The 21,676-nt window shown below is 43.7% G+C and overlaps 1 protein-coding gene across 1 annotated transcript in view; it reads left to right on the forward strand.

Annotated features, from left to right (window-relative positions):
- Positions 1–21,676, forward strand: part of bcl11ba (BCL11 transcription factor B a) — a 47,790-nt gene that overhangs the window by 19,600 nt on the left and 6,514 nt on the right. The gene's annotated exons all lie outside the window — the stretch shown is intronic.

Here is a 21,676-nt window from a genome sequence, read left to right on the forward strand (position 1 = left end):
TTGTGGTGCGGGCTGGCTGCTGGTCTTATAGATGTTTTGCTCAGTACGATCATCTCTTCTGAACTTCAGAGCTGCTGTGTGTGTGTGTGTGTGTGAGAGAGAGAGAAAGAGAGAGAGGCTCATTTTCTTCTCCTTCATCCACTTAAATGCCGCTCTACCTTTCCTCTGTAAATCCAGCGTCCTGGACACAAACCAGACACCAAGCGCAAAAAACAAGCGAGACATGAAGGCTGGAAAAAGACAGAGAGAGCAAGGTAGACAGGCACACAGAGACATGGGGAGAGAGAGAGAGAGAGAGTTTTCACCATTAATAGAGCATAAAAAGGCAAAGCAGCATCTCATGTGCTTCTTAGCATTTTCAAAATCCCTTTTTGCGATTTTCGCCTCATCGCCTCTCTGCCGCGTTAATCACTTTGCATGCACTCATTTAAATATTAAAATTTTTTTAATCATCAAAGCCAGTGAGCATCATGCATATTCATATCATCTTACCCCCCCCTCCTCCATCCCTCCATCCCCTGGATCTCAGGTTCATTACTCTGCCGTGTAGCCATTAGCCACTTCCCTAATCACACAGTTTAAACATGCAGACTTGTCCGTGTTTGTGCACACGCACGCATGCACACGTGCACGCACACACACACAAACACACAGCTAGCCACCAGCGCTAACCAGTGCTAATCCGCTAACTAGACTAAAACACACAGGCACCCCTCCAGTCTAAACTGAGCGAGCAGACTTGTCATCCATCCTGGCTGCTAGATGGCTGGAGCTGGGAGTATTTGTCAAGAGGCTCCACGAAACCCTCATTTGCATAATGACTTTGTAGTTCTGCATTAATAAAATTTGCATATGAAGCCATGTTAATTACTCCTGATCAGCCTTTTTTGCATTCATGCATGGTAATTTTCGACGACTTGCGAAAATTGATGTCCTGGCGTCAGGGATGAGATTGTGGAAGAGGCTGTGTGTGTATGTGTGTGAGAGTGAGGATGAAGACAGGGTGGGGATGATGAAGGTGAAGGGGGGAATGCTGGGCATGAGGGGGGGATCTGGGCCAGATTGGTGTGGTTTGTTTTTCAGTCAGCATCTCTCTTTCTATGTCTGTACATAACTTTTATGAAATCTCCTTTAATTGTTGAGAGTAACAGGAGAGGCTTTTCAGTAACATCCCCTCCTCATTTTGTTGTACAACACACACACACACACACACACACACACACACACACACACACACACACACACACACACACACACACACTTACTGCGGCTGGCTGGCAGCCACTGGTGAAGCTTTTGTTTACTCTCAGTTCTTCATTTCAAACAGCAGAGACTTTATTTTGCTCTCAGATTCTGGGGCGGATTCACAGCATTTTAAAGATGATAATTTGGTTCTAATTTTGGTTCTAATGAGAATATTATTATCCTGTTTCCTGTTTCCTCCTCTCTCTGTGTGTGTATGTGTGTGTGTTAAGTAGATTTCTTTGACATTTTCTGATACGACACCCTGCTAAACAGAGCCACATGTGAATAGGTTTAGTGCCATATGATTCCCACTGTATTTATTGCACTAGAGGTACAACACCCTCAGAGGACGTCTACTTTGCTGTTTGGCTTTTAATAGCTTTGGAAAATCAGCCTTCCTTTGATGAAAATGGCATCTAAGTGAGTGAAGGTTGATTTTAGAAGCTTTCCATTTATTTCAAGCTTTTCCCTCAAGGACGAGCTCATTTGAATTCCCCACCGGGCTGATCAGGTTTAACAAACCTCCTGCTAAACCCAGACAGTTTCTCCGTGGACCCTCCAGAGTTCAGCCATTTATTTGTGGAATTTCTTTGGCCTCTTGCTTGTGGTTTTGGCACTGGCCTTTGAACGTATGTGTCATGTGTGTTTTTCTTAGATGTGCAAAAAGAAAAAAAAAAATCAAGTGAAATGGATAGCCCCGGTGAAAAGGAGGAAAAATGTGTGTTTTTCTTGGTGGTCTCTGATTCATTTCAACGCACCGACAGAATTAAAGCCAGAAGCTATTAGCAGCATGGAGAGTCCGGGGCGGCGGCCAACGCGCAGACATTTCCAACAGGATGGACATGAATCACAGGCAGCAATGGAGAAAGGTTTAAAGTGGTAATACTAAAGATTCCTCTGTTCTGTTTGTCTTCCTCTGCGTTTTTAGTGGCGAGAGCTCGTGAGAGGTTTCTGTTCTGCTCTGCACGTCCCACTGATCACCTGTCAGTCACTCTGGAGGCTTTTTCCCTGCAGCTTCAGTGGCTCTTGCTCGTGTGGCAGCACGTCGGTAAAACATACACGAAATATTCGTTTTTGATCCGGCCCGTGGTATTTCCTATTTCATTTGGAAGTAACGTCTGCACTGCACATGAAAAAAATGTCCATTAAAGCAGCAAAAAAAAAAAAAAAATATTAAAATAACAATGTTAGATTGTTGTGGACACATGGAGAGTCTGAAGGTTGAGCAGGTATGAGCCAAAGCTGCTGTGGATTTGTCTGCTGTGACTCTGTGACACAAGCTCACCTTAATCTGGAGCATTGACATTCACACTCCATCTGTGCTAAATCTACTCATCATACCTTAAAATGTGTCATCAGTACAAGGAGGAAAACACAGATTTATAAGAGAAGAAAATGAAGGGAATAAAAAGTTGGAGTCATAGTGTGTAAATCAGTCTGATAGAACTGAGCAGGACTGACATGTGGTCACATCAACACCATCACTTTTGTGCATCATCACTTGGCTTTTGTGCCTCTGAGCGATCAAATCAGGTGTTAAAGCACAAGGTGTAGTTTGTTTCCAATTGTGTGTGTGAGTGGGGAGCGCTTTTGTCAGGCAGGTCGTATGTGACAGTGAGTGGAGCAGGAGGCTGTTTGAGGAGCTTTGTGGAGGTGACAATGGCTGGATGCAACGCTATACTTCCCCCTGCATTCACCTGGACCCACTGCTGATGGGATTTCAGGACAAGGCCCTGCAGGAGAGGCTGCGCCCCGCACTCATTCTCACTTCCATTGTGCACTACTGCAGTGTGTGTGTGTGTGTGTGTGTGTGTGTGTTTCCAGAGAAACTGTACCCACTGCTTCCAGTGTCCTCTCTGTGTGCGTTTGTTTTGTGCGTCCTTTGTCTTTGTGTCAGTTTGGGACATGTCGGAGTTTACACTGCATTTTACTGGAAGCTGTGGTGTGGTGCTTTTTCAGCCAGAAGTAGGTTCATGTTTGAGCTCGCAACACATTTCACCAGGTTTATTCTTAGAGCAGGGAGGTGGGTGTCACATCCTGGCCTATAGAAAATATCCCATCTGCACTTCAATAAATCATTCACAATATTTACATCTAAACCAGTTGAGGCTTTGTACATTTAAGAAAGTGCTTTTGATGAAATTTATAATTTTTGTCAGGAATTGTAACAGTGATAAAAAAATATACAGTAGGGTTAGACTGCACTGTAGAGAAAGTCTGGGTTTCAAAGCTGAAACAACAGTAAACAAAAACTGCATCAGTGCAACAACAACTGAGCAAAATCAGAAATAAATGGACCTTGAATAATATTTAATTTTTTAAACTATTTCCAAGGTCAAGAATTAACTTTGACACTTAAATTATCAATATGTGTATGAACAGCCCTGGGGGGTCAGGACCCCCACAGGAGGGATTTCAGATGATCAGCAGAAGAGGAACGTATAAAAACATTTTCCTGTTTTCCTGCTGTACAAAGTTTTGCTTATTTTTCTTGTACATCATTGGATCATTTTATTTCTCAAGTAGCCTGAAAAATATTTGAATATTAAACAAAGACATTACAACAAGGAAAAGGGAGTAGGCTTTTTTTTAAAAGGGGTCATAAGCCAGAAAGTTTAGGAACCAGTATTAAAACTTAAATACAGGAGGCCGTGCACAGATATAGAGGAACTGCAGCCATGCAATGTAAAGATGTGGAGTTTTAAAAAGAAAACAACTTCAACAAACAGAATCTATTATTTGTCAGCTGCAGTTCCTGGTTCCTGGGATGTGTTCCCGCAAAGAACCTGTGAACAGGAAGTTCCACTGAGGTTTGAATAAATAAATAAAAAGACCTGTGTAGCTTGGCTGAGAAGCAACATATCCAGTGTCAAATGATATTTAGAACTAAGACAAAAAAAAAAATCAAACAAAAAAGTGAATCTCTAAGAAAACCACTTTATCAGGTTTTTGCATTTGTATCCATGCAAAGGTGAACTTGGCTACGCACTGCGTCCCGTATGAATTAGGGCCCAAAGAGTTATCGTTTTCCACATAAAGACATCAAACTCCCTGTGTGTAACTCCATGCTCAGTAGAACTGTGGTATCTTCCTACCACAGCAGGGGAATAAACTTGACAGTCTGGCCTGGGATTGGCCATAAAAAATGTTTGGCACGCAGGTCATTGCCAACTCTCTTTCCAGCAGCTCTTTGGTCTTCTTCTGCCTTTTTTTTTTTTTTTACTGCCTGAAAATATCTCCTGCCTTCCAGCTCTGTTATAACACCCTACCATTGCAGAACTCTCTGAATTAACTCCTGAGTTTTGCTCGGACTGAGACCAAGTCACAGGGATTTTCGGAGGCAGATTTCTCCCCGTTGAGTCTCAGAGACGACGCTGTGCTTTGTCTTGTCTCCTCCTGCCAGAACAGTCTGTTCTGTCTCACCGGCTTTGAGGATCTGAATCTGCAGCCATTTCTTGTGTCGTCTATCAACCTGACATTGGTGGTGGCTTTCTCTGCAGCAGCTCTGCATACAAGATTTGATTTTGTAAAGTCAGAGATGGAAGCAAGAGAAGGGATTGTTGGAGAGGGAAGGGGGTTTGGGAGGCTTGTATATGCTGCAAAACACACACAACACCTTGGAAGTAGGTAATACATACCGTAAGCCCTGCCAGCCAAGCTGACATGTTGATGCTCCAAAACCTCTTTGGACAACAGAGAGAGAGAGAGAGAGAGAGACATAGCTCTCGACTAAAAATAACTTGGCAATATTGTCGCTGCACAACAGCAGGCAGCAGCAGCTCCAGCCCGGCCGCACGGACAGGATGGGATTACCACAGTATTTTGCTGCGTTGGGGGGACTCATGACTGCCCCTCTCCTCTACAATGGGCTGTTGGCGTTTAGCACCGGCCAAATCACCACTTAACAAAAGCTAATTTCTCACTTGGTTAAACTGGGAAGGATTAGGGGCCCTGTGTCGGCGCAATCCATGTTTGGTGAAGAGTGAGGGATGGAGGGATGGGGTGGGGGGGGTGGGGTGTTAGGAAAGGATTTAAGCCTCAATTACAAGGGACTGAGGGCTTTTGTGTGTCCGTGGCAAAGGTGGGAGACTGAGGTTTAGCAACTTTGCTGGAGATGTTTGCCGCCTTGTCGTCCACACGCGTGGAGGTGTGTGCATGTATGTGCATGCAGCCGAGGGTGGCATAGCCTGACAAATACATGTTGATCCCATTGTTTAGGAGGGTTTAAGCCTCCCCAGTTTCACATGCTAACACTGCTCAGGCTACACATGAGGAGGGAGGACTTACAATCAAAGCTGGTGACACAACAGCAATTTAAACCCTTCCTGTTTTGTGTAATGTCATGGAAACAGCAGACGGGTTGGTATTACATTGTCTGGCCTCTGCAGCTCCATCCTTTAAAATCCCTGAGAGGGAGAGAGAGAGAGAGCCTTTATTCACCTTAAAACCCCTTGGACGACCCTGGCGGTGCTTAAAAACTCCACAAACTTCTGAAGGCATCAGTTTTCTTCAGACAAAGTGCATTTTGATCTGAACAGCGTTTGAAACCTCCTCCACCAACACCTTTACTTTTTCTTTTGCACTTTTTTCGCAGCATGTCACCCAGCAGCTCATTCCATTCTGCGGCCATCCGGCACAGCTAACACACCTCTGCCCTCAGAAGTATTCCAGAGGACACTTAACCTGAACAGGTCCTTCTCAAAGCCTTTTCCAACTCCTTTAGCACTAAACTAAAGTCTTACACGCAGTACAAGACTTTGCTGCCCCTTGAGATCCTGTAGCATCCCCTGGCACTGCTCAAAGCCTTTAGCACCTCTTCAAAACCGCTCCGCACCACCCGTTCCACCACTGCAGCTCCACCAACTTACTGGCTTTCCCCTTCACCCACTGTTTAGCAGATGTTGCCGCTCATACCCATCTATTTATTTATTGAGAGGGACATCCCTGGTGGCGGTGCAGTAAAACCAGAGCAGCGGTCTGTCTCCATCTTTCACCCAGAAACCCGATTTTTAACTGGTTTCAGCATCTCTCATCTCCTCCAGACTTTGAGGGGAAGAAAAGGGGGGGTAAGGATAAGGAGAAGGTGGGGGGGAGTTAGATTTCCCCCCTGAACAACAAACTCTTTCGTTTGAATCAGAGCTTTGCCTCACCCCTGCTGACACCCCTGAATTATTCACTTAGAGGAAAAGATAAACAAAGCTTGCTAGCTACAGTTGTTCTATTGATTTCTCTGGGCAACATCACAGATAACAAAAAGAGGGCCAGAGGAGAGGTGCTGGGCTGCTGCCGTCTCTCTCTTTTTCATCTGTAAATAAATCAATAACACGCGTAGTTTTTCTCCTGAGAAAGCAGCCCATGTCCTGTTTCCCAGGAAAGTAAATAATGCATTTAAATTTTATTATTGTTATTTAGGTAGTTAGAGCATGTGTCTATGGATCGGGGGCCTTCCCATGTGGGAACAGTCTTTTCTACCTGTTGGTTCGGCTAAAATTGCCCATCAATGGTGGAATTTGCTGCTTGGAGCGAAGCAGGGGGGTTGACCAAGTAAACAATGCTGGATGAGGGCCAACAACTGGTGGTACAACCCCTCTGATTAGAAACAGGCATACCCTCGCTCTCTCTCCTTTGCCCCCCTTTCCTTTATGCACTGAAAAAGCTGGAGTGAAAGTTTTAAAACAAAAGCATCTCATAACCTGCTCATTTAAGGCGTTACATCACTGGAAACACACAGGATGTTGGATTACAGTGTTCATTAATCTCATAAACACCTTCTCCCATATTCCCTGACCAAGAACACTTGTGTGTCAAAAAAAAAGCATCTGCACACATTTCTGCATGTGCATGACACACGGCAAAATTTTTGGCCCATTTAGTGACATTCCCGGCCAGCCACAAGATCCCTTAACTGCCCCTTTGGCACCACTTGAAGGCATGCAGATAAAAGGGACCTGGGAGGAAATTGCAGGTTGGCAGGAGCAGTGTTTTCTCTCTCCCTGTCTAAGGCTGCTTAATCACCAGTGGGCTTCTGCATTGTTTTTGCTCCCCTGGCCCCACAGCACGTTATTATGTCATCAAGATGCTTAGGTACACTGCAGCACTATATGACCGCCCATGCAGGCATTCACACCCGCCCGAGGACCTGAGACGTTTTCTTCCTCTGCCCAGCTGTGATTGGTCAGTGGGTACAGTGTGACCGGCCGCCAGTGCTCCGCCCTCGGCGGACCTCCTGTCATGGCTGCCAGCACAGCACCGCCATCTGCCCGGCTGTGGTGAGAAGTCTTGCTAGCAAGGGAAATCAGATCAGTGCACCCCGGCCAGCTTGATGTGAGCTTGACTACCGCAGCTAGGCATTGCATTCGCACACACACACACACGCACACACACACAGACGAGCAGAGTGGATCCAGCAGTGAATGTCTTGACCTAAATGGTCAGTTCTTGAGACTAATGAGCAGCGGAGGAGGAATCTCAGCTCTGACCAACACTGCCACTGATCACACTATTTGTGTGTGTGTGTGTGTGTGTGACATGTAAATGAGGAGACAGAAAAGCTAATAGAATGCTGCAAAGAAACATATTTAGCCCACCTAGCCTACTGTAAGAGCTTTAAAGAGGCTGCTGTCTCTGTTTCTCCAACACATCTCAAACAAATAAAACTAAAGAGTCTGAGGAACTAAACAGGAGCTGGAGGCCCTTTAGTGCGTTCTTATTTCAAAGTACCCAAATACAAGAGTCACACGATTTCATTGGTTTGACACAAGGCTGCTAATAAGAGCTTAAGAAAGAGCTGATTCCACTGTGTGGCTACTTTTATATTATATTCTCTGGTCCAGGAACCAAGACTGGGTCTAGGACCCTTAAAATAGTTCTTGCAGTGAAAAATGAGAGGTGACCCCCACGGGCCAGTCAGGCTTAATTTCTTTGAAACCAAAATGCTTTTTTTGTTAACTCGTTCCTTTGAGATGAGTTAAAAGCATTCTTTCCTACTCTCACTTATCATCTGTCTCTCCCCACTTTCTGCTCACGTCTTTGTAGCGTTTGGCTGCTGTGTGGCCGCTGACATATGACGACGAGGCGCTCTCTGCTTCCAGGCCTCTCAGACAGTCATGTCCTCACATGACAAAGAGGTCTTTCCAGTTTTTCTGGTTCCTCTTTGTCCAGCTCTTCATCTCCCCCTCATTTTTTTTGTTTTGTTTTTTTCCTTTTTGCTCATTATGCTGCCTTCACACTCGCAGAGGAACTGTGCTGATGTGAGGCAGTGCGTCAGAGAGCTGCATGCTTGGACTTGTCTTCGCACGTCTTTGCGCACCATGCAGCATGTGGCTGTATGTTGCTGTGTGTTACAGTGTGCGCAGGGATCCCAGTGTGTAAGATCTAATATGTGACTGTAATCAAAGTTTGGTTTGTATGTTAAATCAGTAAAAGGCACAGTTTTACTGACTGGATGATTTTCCGACTGTTGATGATGTGTCAATGTAGCTGTTGTTTGAATGAATAAAACCAGTGCATTTCTCCTTTGAGAAACTGTGTGTGTGTGTGTGTGCGTGTGTGTGTGTGTGTGTGTGTGTATGTGTGTGTGTGATGGTATGAGGCTCAGCAAATGAAAACAGATTGGAGTGGTTATGGGAGCAGGCCTGCTTTCAGTTATTGTGAAGGCAGCAGGAGAAGCTCCTTTCCTTCCCTTTCCTTCCCTTTCCTTTCCTTTCCTTTCCTTTCCTTTCCTTTCCTTTCCTTTCCTTTCCTTTCCTTTCCTTTCCTTTCCTTTCCTTCCTCTCCCCTCTCTCTTTTCACATCCTCCAATCATGACTGAGGATTGACTAAATACAGAAATTACTAACAACGCCCGAAAACAACAGAAAGCTGATGAACTGTGGGTAGGGTTTGTGGGTCAGTTTAGTAACATGGTTACAGAACGGGTCTGTTAACGGTAACACGCAGCTGGAAACTCTCTGCACATAATTTCAGCTATTCTACAGGAGTGAAGTGTTGACAGGTGGCTGGATAATTAGGTAGACTGACTGGATTAGTGTGTGACTGACAGTGAACCAGTCAGACTGTCTGAATGTAAAGGTGAAAGTGTGACGACGTCTGGCTATGAAGAAACCCTACACTGCCTCCTCCTCCTCCTCCTCTTTGTCTCTTTTAAAATAGTAAGGAGAACACGTTGATGACTGAATTTATCTCTTTGGTCAGAAATCACCAACAGTTTTGAGCTCCAGACTTTGAAGAAATGCAGATGAACATCCCGTGATACTCTGAGGCCACTTCCTCAGTATTGTCCCTGGGAATAAGCTTCTACACTGTTTACATACAGACACACATGTGTTTTCTAACTTCTGGTAACACGACAACTTAAAAAGAAAAAGAAGTCAAGAGGCAATGAACCAAACCCTCAGTTTATCAAATGTATTTGGAAGGTTAAAGGTCAAATTATTATTAGACTGCCTGACTCTGATCTACTGTAGCTGCTGTAGCGGTGCACACACAGTCGACTTGATAGAAATAAGGCCACAGATGTGAGTGGCTGGAATTGTCCTTTAAATGAAGTATTAAGTGTGTAAAGCTGTTTGGAGGAGCCTCAGTGCATGGATACCGTCTAAATGAAGTTCACCATGATCCCACTTCACTCTCAGACTGTGTGATAAGAAGTTAGTGAAGTAAACCCAAGCGTTAGGCTCCTCCTGCTCTCTGTCCCTGCAGGTATATATCTCTGCTCTGCCTCTGCTGTCTCCCCATAGCTCACCACTCATCCAGGCCTTATAAGGACCTCCAAGACAGACCTGTCCCCTCATCCCTCCCTCCGTCTCTCCATCCATGCCCTCCTCTAACCTCCATCTGGTCTGGATCTGCTCTTGTCCTCGACCTGCCCCCCCCTCCCCCTCAGCTCCTACTTCTCGCTGCCATTTCTGTATAAACAAGTGGAGTCTGACCATAACACTCAGACCCCAATGCTACACTCCTTCATTTTCAACCCCCCTCCCCGCCCTCCTCCCTGCTTCACCTCTTTTTCCACCTCAGCAAACCGTTTCTTTCCGCCTGTGTCTCTACAGGTGAAGTTAGTCCACTTGAATGTGACTTCTCCTACTCTGTGGTTTTATAGGAGGGAAGAGGTTTAAATAGCTGCTAAAGGTTACATTTACAAGAAGAGATCTCTGCTTCGCTCTGAGAGTTGAAAAGGTGAAGCTGATCAGAGAGTGTAATGTTGAATTCATAAACCTGGGCTTACACTCAACTCTGTGGTTCACTGGTGGAGCGAGAGAGATGCAGGGACAGCAGAGAGAGAGAGAGAGAGAGATCTTTTCTTCTTGAAGCTGCTGTCGGGCTGCGTTATAATATGTCTTCTTCAGACAGGAGGGGCACTACTACATCATAGTCTGGGATGGGGCTGTAGCATGTGTGTGTGTGTGTGTGTGTGTGTGTGGTGTGTTCCAGGAGACTCCCAGTTGGCAGTGTACAATTTGGATGAGCTTCATATAAAAGGAGGAAGGGGGGAGAGGATTTGGACGGGACAGGCGACAGAGAGAGGGGGATCCAAAAATGTGTTGGACCGCTGTCCCGGTCAAATCAGGCTCATGGCAGAGTGTCTGTATTGTGGCTACGGAGACCAAGCCAACTCTTCACCTGACAAGATGTCAATGACTAAACCTCAGAGTCTCCACAGAGGAGCCGTCCTCACAGGGTACTGAGCGCTGAAGATCTGCCTCAGCACGCCCAGTGAGGGACTGATGGTGTTATACTGCTGCTGAAATCACTCACAGTCGGGTGGAGCAGCGTTTCCTTCGCAGGCTGCTTGCTCCTCCAGATATCTTCATCTCTGCTGCCTCCATCAACAGCGTGTGCATGGTGGCTTCTGGTTTCTTTAAAGGTCCCATATTGTATAAAATTAAATTTCTGTGTTTTTGATTATAAAGCCTGGACCCACCATCCAACCTTGCAGGATTTTGCTTCTACCTGAAATCTGCTATATTTTTATTCAATCACTCAGTCAGCCAATCAGAAGAGAGACTCAGAGCCTCTCTTTTGATTGGCTGACTGACCTGTTGTTACTCGAGCTCCAGAGAGAAGCCTGAGAGAGGAGATGGAAAACTACACTGAGATGGTTTTTGGTTCTGAAAACCACAAATATATCTTCTGATGGAGATCAACACTTCAGATAAAACACTGGGAAAGTGTAAAATCATGGGACCTTTAAACAAGTCATTTGACTTCCCACTGTTACATTTAATTACACACTAAAGCATGAAGCTGAGCCTGAATATAATATTTCTAATTCACCTCAGAACATTCCTTAATTTTCTTGTCTTCATATTTTTCAAAATATATTGACAATTTATGTTCACACTCATCACGGACCGGTGAACATTATATAGACAAATATAGTCCAAGGAACCATACTGGGATAAATTTTACTTTATTAATGCTTTAGGTACAAATAGTTAACTATTTATGAAAGGAAACAGAAAGGACAGTTTGAGTGGTGGATGTCTGTGTAGGAAATCTGACTTTCATGCAGAGAGAGATCAGAGTGTGAACCCTGTCACAGACACATGGAGCAATCTTTAGATAGGGAGGTATAACCTTAACCAAAACAAAGCTGCTATAAAGTTGAATACAATTTTAAAAACATTGACAATTCATGTTCATCTTTTTCAGTGGGCTTTTTCATAATCATCCAGTGTCACAACCACATTTTATGGATGAGCGTCTTATTCTAAAATCTTTACTATGCTGCTGTAACAGCCTCCACTCTCCTGGTCTCAGTCTTTCAAGCAGATGTTGAACCTGCTGCAGGGATTTGCTCAGAGCATTGGTGAGGCTCCAGCACTGATGCTGGGTGATAAGGTCTGGCTCACAGTTGGTGTTCCGGATCCTCCCAAAGATGCTGGATGCGGTTGAAGTCAGCGCTGTGAGCAGGCCTGAGTTTTTCCACTCCCAAACTGGGAAGACCATTTCTCAATGGAGCCGGCCTCATGCACTGAAATGGTATCCATGTCGGATGATTCTGCAAAACACCAGATAACACTCAACTTTCCCTTTCATACAGTATCTGCACACACACTCTGGTCTTCTGCATGAAAATCAGAGGCTGTACACTCACCCAGCCCTGACCTCCATCCTGTATGCAAAACAGAGAATTGACAACAGGCCAAGAGCTAAAAAGTGTATCATAAAAATGTGGCTCAAAACAGAACATTTTAATGCAGAAAAGTAACATTTATACCTTTAAACCTTGTGAACACACTATAACTCTGACAATAATAATAAAGCAAAAACACAACACACACAGAAGTGTCCTGAAACAGGTGCACTCTGCATGCTGTGTTTGTGTGTCCAGGATTAGGTAGACCACTGACTCCTGGGGGTGTGTTTGGGGCAGGACGATGCCACTACAGAGCCCCTTTCCTGCCACCACACCCCTCACACACACACACATACACACAGTTCCACACACCCACACCCACACACACACACACACACACACTTCCCAGGTGCAGTGGTGCGGGCCAGTCTGTGGGATTAGCTGCTATGCTCTGGCACTCTCCTCTGGTAATCCCTCTAATTTGTTAACAGGGCACAGAGACAGGGACACACACACACACACACACACACACACACGTAGACACACTCGCTGTGGTAGTTTGTTTTGGATTGCATCTGTACCTCCTAATTTAGACGACATCACCACTGTGGTGTGAGGGCCGGAGGATCTCTCCTTCCTCTTCCTGTTCCTGCTGCTTTTCCTCATCCCCTAATGAGCTAAATACATTCTAATTTAGCTATGATCAGCTAAGCCTCCTTTAAAATTCATAACATAAGAATGTCAAAGCCCCCCGCCCCCACCCCCCTCCCCTTCCTGTCTTCACTGTCAGGGCTTGTACACACACACACATACACACACACCTTGCACAATGATAATCCTTTGTTGGCTGGATAACACGCGGAGACGACGGGCTAATGCTAAAGTTCAACACATGCTGGGAAGAAAGGAGGCTGTGTCGACAGTGACGGAGTAAAGGACAGAGAGAGAAGACAAGTGAATCAGATTGTTTTGATGTTACCTGTTCACTTTTCTGCCTGAGCTGCTCCTGGTGACATCATCCAGCTGTGTTTCCACCCAGCTGTCAAGTCAGGGTCATCAAAACTTCTGAAATGTTGCTAAAGTTAAAACTGGGAGTTGAGCAGGTGTCCTTCACCTGAATCCTCCTGCAAATAGCAGGGACTGTGCTTCTCACATCTGCTGGTGTTGTATTGACCGATGGCTGTTTTCCTGATTGGGAAAACAACAAAGCCAATGAGAGCTCTGTAGGTGGGAATAAGAATAGGGAATGTCCTCTTCCTGTTCCAACATCCTTGATGTCACCCCACACTCTCCTCTAATGTCATCGCCCCGAATGTTTGAGCTGTCATGGTTGTCCTGTCTGGTCCACACCGTGCAGGAGCCCTCCTGGCCGTTCAGCCGACTTCTCCTGATGAGAAATTTATGATATTAAATATGTTAGTGTGATTTTTAAGTGATTTCCAAGAAGTTCCAACCAAGATTTAAAAAAAAACAACAACTTTTCAGCTGTTGTGTGAAGAAGCACTTTCCACTTTTTATCCTCCCAGATTTCTTATTTTCCAAAAACAAACTTACTTTAAAATACTGATTTTCCATTCAGCTTTTCACTTTCGACACATCATAATTCACAAAAAAAAAAAAAAAAGTCCAACTATAGTTGGATGGAACCCCAGCTCGTGGCATGTAGGCTGACAGTAACAGCCTGTATATCAGCAAGAGTTTGGGGTTTACCTCTTGGTCTTTAGCCAACAGCATCTGCGGTGAGCTGAGCTCAGAGATGACTCAGTTTCCCCAGAAGGAGGTTTTAGTCTGGCCGAGCGGAGCTGTGGGAGCTGTGCAGTAGCTGTAGTGATTCACACACTCAGACGCAGCAGATAAAGCCTGCACTGACTCTGTTGTCAAAGGAAAAGTGCGGGATTTTCATTCCTGTATAGTTCGGGCGATTTAATTAAAGCTGCTGCTGTGTGGTCCTGTAGCAATTTTAGTTGCTATTAAAGCCAATTTAAAGGCCTGTTGCATGACGTTAAACCCTGCACTCAAACCACTTCATTCAAAGCTAACAGACTGCTCACAGAACACTGGCAACGCTGCGTTTTCAAATGATCTCATTAGGAGAAGACGCACACACAGAATAAACGGAATAATAAAAGGAAAAAACAACCTCCCTCTAGTTCTTACTGTAGCGTGGATGTATGTACAGCGTGTACACATGTCGGAGTGTGTGTTGTGTCTGCAGGAAACACACACACACTGTCTGATTTGCATGGAATTGTTGCTGCGCTATGATCGTGATAAACAAGACATTAGTCATGCAGGGTGAGGAGTCTGTGTGTGCGTGTGTGTGTGTGTGTGTGTGTGTGTGTGTGTGTGTGGTTACATGAGTGTGTATCTGGGTGGGGTTGGGGGGGTGGGGGCTCACACACATGCTAATGATGCCGTTGGCTTAATAATGCAAAAAAAATGTCATGAAACTTTATACACGTGCGACAAAAGGCCAAGAGGGTCTCTCTCACACACACACACAGACACACACACACACACACACACACACACACACACTGTACCCTTGGCTCATGTCAGCTTTGTTCTGTATGTAAATGCTTCAGCGCTGACATTGCCCCCCTTACATCAGGACCTTCTGCTGCTGTACTTCCTATGTGCAAACCAGCCCAGGACTCTAATCCACATTTGAGAGATTGAGAGATAAAGGTGGAGAGGACAGTGCTACACTAACACAGTCACCACAGCGAGCAGACTCAGGATCAGGTGTGTGGTCATTCTCTGTCATCACCTCACTGGAGGATTTTCCTCTTTGTATCAACAGTCCTCCTCCTCTTCCTCCTCCTCCTCCTCCTCCTTCACACTCATCCCTGTTTCCATCTGAGGCTGACTGCACAGGATCTCTGGGTATGGTTTGTTAAGAGAGTGTCTGACGGTTGCAGGAAGCGTCTGATCTGTAATGAGAACAGAAAATGAAGTCGCTGCTCCTTCGCCGTGTTTGCTTGAGTCCTTCAGCTGAAGCCCAGGCTGCTTTCACAGAGATATTTCAGACTGGCCTATAGTGTTGGTCCAGTCTTCATTCTGCTCACAGATTACTCTAATGCAGGTCAGACTGTGTCACAAGAATAAAGACTGACTAAGTTTAAGCCAGAGCAATGGGACACCTTACTCCCAGGCTAACTCAGGCCTAATACCAATGTTACCATGGTAACGATCAATGACACCTGCACTGGCCAGTAGCACCCAACCACAAAAATCAAGAAAACATGGCTCATGATTTGTGGTTTGCTAATATTGTTATGGAGAGAGCAATGAGAAGGGAAAGAGTTTTCAGAGAAATCCGATTTTTCTTTTTATTGTTTCACTCTTTGCTGGATTTCCAAAGTAAAACGTACTTGTGACATTGAGTTCTTCCAAAAGGCAAACATTTTCTGCTGTGGTAATCAGACTTGATACAGTTCCTCGGTTTTTTGTTTTTTTTTTTAATTTTGAAAAAGTCTTAATTTACCCAGAATCCATTGTACCTCAATCTACCTTAAGATAGTCAAGAACTAAACTTCTTTGTGCAGCAGATGAATTTAGACGTCTGTCTGAAGTCTGACTGTTTGTTATATCAAAGCCTGTCTTTGTGAAACCAGCCCCTGGTGTTTCATCTTTCATTGTTTTTACAGAGGAGGTCAAACTCTCCAGCACTTCACAAGAAAAAAAAAAGCTAATATTTCAGAAGATAAACATGATTCTGTCTGTCTCAGAGGTTTCTTCTTCCTGTGAATGAATACATTTATTGTGACCCCTTGAGTCCATCTATACTGAGTGGCTCGCACAGAAATACTAATAATAATCGAACTAGTTCATAAAGAACAGACAGGACATTTGTTCACTTAAAGAGTCTGAATAGTTTCTTTCTGGAGGTTAGTCAGTGTTTTCATATCATGATGGAATGATTTTATATTTATATTACTATAGTTTTATTCTTATTCTTATTCTTATTCTTATTCGTGTAAGAATTTTGACGTGCAGTTAAAAAAAAAAAGTGTGTGTTTAGTCTAAGATAGAATTTCATAGATGTTGAAAAATCCACTGCATAAACCTAACACTGATGATGATGGTCTTTAACACAGGGCAATTTCAAGACCAGTTAACAGTCAATTTAAGTAACTTAATGAGATTTTTTTTTTTTTTTTTCTGAGAAAATCTTTTGCATTTTTAAGCAAATCCCTTCAGACAAGCGGCCACAGGTGTCTCCCTCCTCTGGAGCCACGGTTGCCTCTGCCTGTGATAAAAGCTGTTGATGCAGCAAAGTTGAGCGAATGAAAACAGTCCTGTCATTTGAGTCCGGAGGTTTGGGAGTTTTACTCGGTTCAGTAAAATCATGTTCCCTGCAATGGAATTTAGTTTAAAGTTCGTCTTCATGGTGAAAAACAGCAAGGCTTGAAGTAAATCACAGCAACTGCACCAAGTGAAGAGGAAGAAGAGTGAAAGTGTGAATTGAGAGTGGAAGATTACAGGTGAGTCAGTGTGAGTCTGCTCTGGCTCGGTGTCTGTCTTGTCCGCAGAGAAAAATGATCGGTGTAACAATCTGACGCAATAACCCGCTGGCGCTCCTGCGACACTCGCTCCATTAGTCGCACACTTTGAGGCGATCTGCGCTTCCTCTGTAATTGTACATATCTGACTCCCTCTCTCTCTCTGTCTCTCTCTTCCTCCCTCATCTGTAATAGCTGTGATTTAATTTAGCTATTTAACCTGTAATTCCAGCAATATTTATTGAGGAGTGAGGGCGAGAAAATTGGGCTATTAGCCGCCCCAGATGAATACACTGAGATGAAAATGAACGCCGCTAACTGCCAGTTGACCTTCGCACCGGATTTCGAGCCGTTCCCTCTCTTCCCTTTTTTTATTAGCGGCAGCCACAGTAATTATGGCAAATTGAATCATAGTGAAAACTGGAATCAGTCAGTAATGAGAGTTTTCTACTACTGTGTGGACACAGGAGAGGATGGAGGGATGAGGAGGGAGGTGTGGACGTCAGTTTCACTGTGTGTTGTTTCTGTTTGGATGTTTCTGCTCCATATGGCTGCTGCGGGAGAACACACACACACACACACACACACACACACACACACACACAAAGACACACAGACACAATGGCCACTGTAGTATTTATAATATCATATTCTGACACACTGTGACTACACATTATCACACTTTTCTCTCTGCAGTGACACAACTTCAGCTGTCAAAATGTGTGTGTGTGTGTGTGTGTGTATGTGTGTCCATAAAATTATCAACCCTTTTAAAGAAATGTGGAAAGAAAGAATACAGATTTTATTATCCAGGACAGCACACATTTTCCTTCTCACTCACACTTGTCCAAACAGGTTGCGCTGCCAGAGTGTGTGTGTGTGCGCGCGTGTGTGTTTGCGTGAGAGAGAACGTGAGCCAAACAAAACACAGGCAAAGGGCCAGACCACACTTCCACTGATAGAGAGAGGCTTAAAAAAAGCAGCGGAGGCAGAGAGCGAGCGAGCGATATGTGGAAGAGTGGCTCTGAGCAGAGTCTCCTCTCTGACGGACTGAAGTCACTTCTCTCTGTCAGCACCTGTGTGTTTTATTTCTGCCATGTTGCACCCAAACCCCCTCTGAGCATGTGCGTGTGTGCAGGGTTTAGTTTTCCTCTCAAGTGAATTAATTGCCAGTTTAGAACCAATGATTGTGCGGTGTATTTCCTTTTATAACAGTAGAAATTACACCATGTTCTGCTTATTGCTTTGTGATTGGATGTGTGGAGGAGTTAGCCTGTTACATTGAGTGTAAAACTGAATATTGTGTAAAATTTAAGATAAAACATTTTTTTTAAAGGACAATAAGTGTAGGATATGCGATGCCTTTGGAGATATTGCTGCTTACAAATACTCACCTGCAAATAATCAGCTATGTCTTAAATTGGAGCTACAAGATACTGTAGAACAGAAATTCATTTAATATTCTGATTCTAAACCAGCAAGACTTCAGCAGCAAGTGCCACCGCAGCTCTGAGTATCCTCAGAGAGGAAAACTGTTTCCTCTCCCTGAACACTTTTCACATCTTAGTCCACTTTACATGAATCTGTATTTCTGTTTAAGCTTCTCATCTTAGCTGTGCATGCTAACCAGCTGTGTGTCATGTTAGCATTTTCTCTGTCTTCCTGTTTGCCTCTGAAGCCTGAAACATGACAGCACATTTTTTTTTTTTTACATTAAATTCCATGTATATATTTGCAACATAACATTTCTCAGCAGAGCTTAGAAGTTATAACTTTGGATGTAATATGTTGCTGACATGGAGCACTGGGGTATTTCAGAGGGACAGAGCCAACACACTGGGCTGTATCTACGCAGCACCACACAACGTCACACTGAACTTCATTAATCACAAAACTACATGTCTAATCAGACTGAATGAGATGCTAATGTGTTTCACACACTTTCGATTTCACTGACAGCTGTGCGTGGAGAGTTTTGAAGTTTCAGGGAGTTTCCTCTCAGGACATAGTGAGGCAGCATTAACTGAACTGATGAACTCAGGCAGCGACGCCACGGTAAATAACTGGCCCTAATGCACAGTAAGTGATGCACAAGATGTTTTTCATGGCAGCATAAGTTTTTTTTTTTAATTTAGTTTATTTCCACTTGTTAGATTATAAACCTGTAAAGAAAACCATGGAATATTCTAGTGTTAATGTTTCTATAAATACAAAGCTGGAAGCAGAGAGTGAACTGATATAACCTTTACAGAGCTGTAGAGAGCCTCTGTTCCTCCTCACACACACACACACACACACACTGTTTGAATTATGATCTACTGTGTGTGGATTTACAGTTTGCGTGTGTGTGTGCGTGTAAGAGAGACACACAGAGAAGGGAGAGAAAGGAAGAAAGTATCTATGCAGATGCTGAGGAGGGCGTGTGTTTTCTCATTCAGTCCCACACACACACACACACACACACACACACACACACACACACACACACACACACACACACACACAACACACCATAAAACATGGGTGTCTGCATTTTACCAAATAAAGTGATGAGCAGTTCTCTCTCTCTCTCTCTGTTTTTTTCATATGGAAATAGGAAATAATGGGGTGATTAAATAGAGTCGTATATTAAAGTACAGCTGACATTAGAATTAGCATAATGTGCTCTCGCCTCGGGCTGCATACTTTATTTGCCATCTGCGTTGGACTCCCTTCCCCCAGGAGGGTGCGCACTCACTCACACACACTCACACACTCACACACACACACACTTCCCCCAAACAAATACCACGACCCACTCCTTCCACTGCAGCCAGAGAGGAATGGCATTGCTGTGCAGAAACACACACTATCTCACACACACAGACAAACACACACACACACCCCTCTGCTCTTAATTGTTGGGCAGAAATGAACATCAAGCAACCCCCCCACGACTTCTGTCAGCAGACGAGAAGTTCAACTAAAAGACAGAGGATGGAGGGAGGTTCATCTCTCTCTCTCTTTTACTCATGGATCAACGGGTTGAGCGAACAGAGAGAGAGAGAGAGGGAGAGGGAGTGGGGTGGGGTGGGGGGGTGTTCTGGGTCTTACAATTCAACAGTAAAACAGCTTGTGTGTGTGTGTCTGAGAAAGCATAGAGACAGAGAAAGGAGCTGTTATTTTCATTGTTTGTGTGTGTGTGGGTGTATGTGTGGGTGTGTGTGTGTTGGGTGGAAGGGGTGGGGGGAGGCGGGAGTTGTTGTCCACTATAATTAAGTCAAAAGGCTTTACAGGACTGTGGAGGTGAACAGCTGTTCCGCCTCTTGCCTTTCCTCCTTAACACACACACACACACACACACACACACACACACACACACACGGGTGAGTGAAAGAGAGAGAGAGAGAGAGAGATATTTCAATGAGAGATTAAGGTTAACTGTTAAAGTTCCGTGTCTAATCGTGAAATGAAATGACTGATTTACAGATTGTTGAATTATTTGAGGAAATTGTTTTTTTTAATCTGTTTTTTTTTTTTTCAAAAGCCGAAACGATATAGCTGATGTATTTATTATATTTTTACAGATATTTTATTTGGCTTTCACAGGCATTTCAACAGAATTGTTATATGTAGCAAATATCTATGAACTGTGAAACTTCAAACATGTTGGATTCAAATATACTAAATTGATCTTTAATACATTTATTGAATTGATTATTATTCAATATTATATTATATTATATTCTTATTTTTTGTTTGCAATGCATGTATTTAATTTCAATATACTTTTTCAGGAAATACATTTCCAGACAAGCAATTACAGTAAGACACTTACTGTAGATGAATGAATAAACATGTTAAAGAGAATATGCTTCTCATAGTGCTGTCTGATATAAACACACAGCATATTCTTTATGTACAGCGTACATATCTATATTTATCTGTGTGTCGAACCCTAGTCACACGTGCACACACACACACAAATAAGTGAAACAATTACAGCAGCGTATGTTTCCCCTAGTATCTGAAAGTAGCATACAAGGTCAGGACCACAAGCTTTCATTCATTAAAGATGAGAGCAAGAGCACATTTACCATTATCTGTGTACATCCCTGTAGGACTGCTCCTCAGCTTGTTCACTGTTCTTTACTTGTGCATCAAGCTTGGTTGTGTCATGGTGGTAACAAGTTTCTTTGGAATTGCGGGACCCTGCATGTGTACTGCGTGTGTGTGTTGCATGAAAGCACTTGTATTAATTAGTTACTGAAATCACAGAACGGTGCAAGTCCTCACCTGAAAATTATATTATTACTATGACTGGTTTTTCTTTTTGATTCATTTCCTAGAATTGACTGACAAATTAATTAACTCCAAATGAGCTGATGTTGTTTTCTTTATGATTGTAGAGTCAATATTTAAGCTTCTAAACAAGCATGTGACTTTAATAATAACCACATTGTAATCCAATAACTCCTCACTATTTGTGTTTTCTTCATACACTCATATTTCTTTCTCTCCCCTGATTACACTTTTATTTTATTTCCTCCAAAGAGCTGAGACCTTCATTTGTTAGTGTGTGATTATTCTTTCTTAAATAACTCTTCAAGCTGTACACCCTCCATCTTCACCAATATGAGTGTGACATCTCAAACTCAGCAAACATTACAGATTCTTTGCTTGGAAATCACTCAGCATGCTCATGCATGCACACATCTACCATCACGCTTACTGTTCGTGTGAGCACAGAGGCAGACACACACACACACACACACATACACTGTAATAATTCAGAAGTTTGTAATAAGAGATTCGCTCTGTACTAAGTGAGAGATTAAGCACCTCTTAAAATATGGATCCAGTGTTG

The sequence above is a fragment of the Trachinotus anak genome, unplaced genomic scaffold, assembly GCF_046630095.1.
Source record: "Trachinotus anak isolate AG129_WGS33_773 ecotype Australia unplaced genomic scaffold, CSIRO_AGI_Tana_v1 ptg000033l, whole genome shotgun sequence".
In the NCBI taxonomy this organism is placed as follows: Eukaryota; Metazoa; Chordata; class Actinopteri; order Carangiformes; family Carangidae; genus Trachinotus; species Trachinotus anak.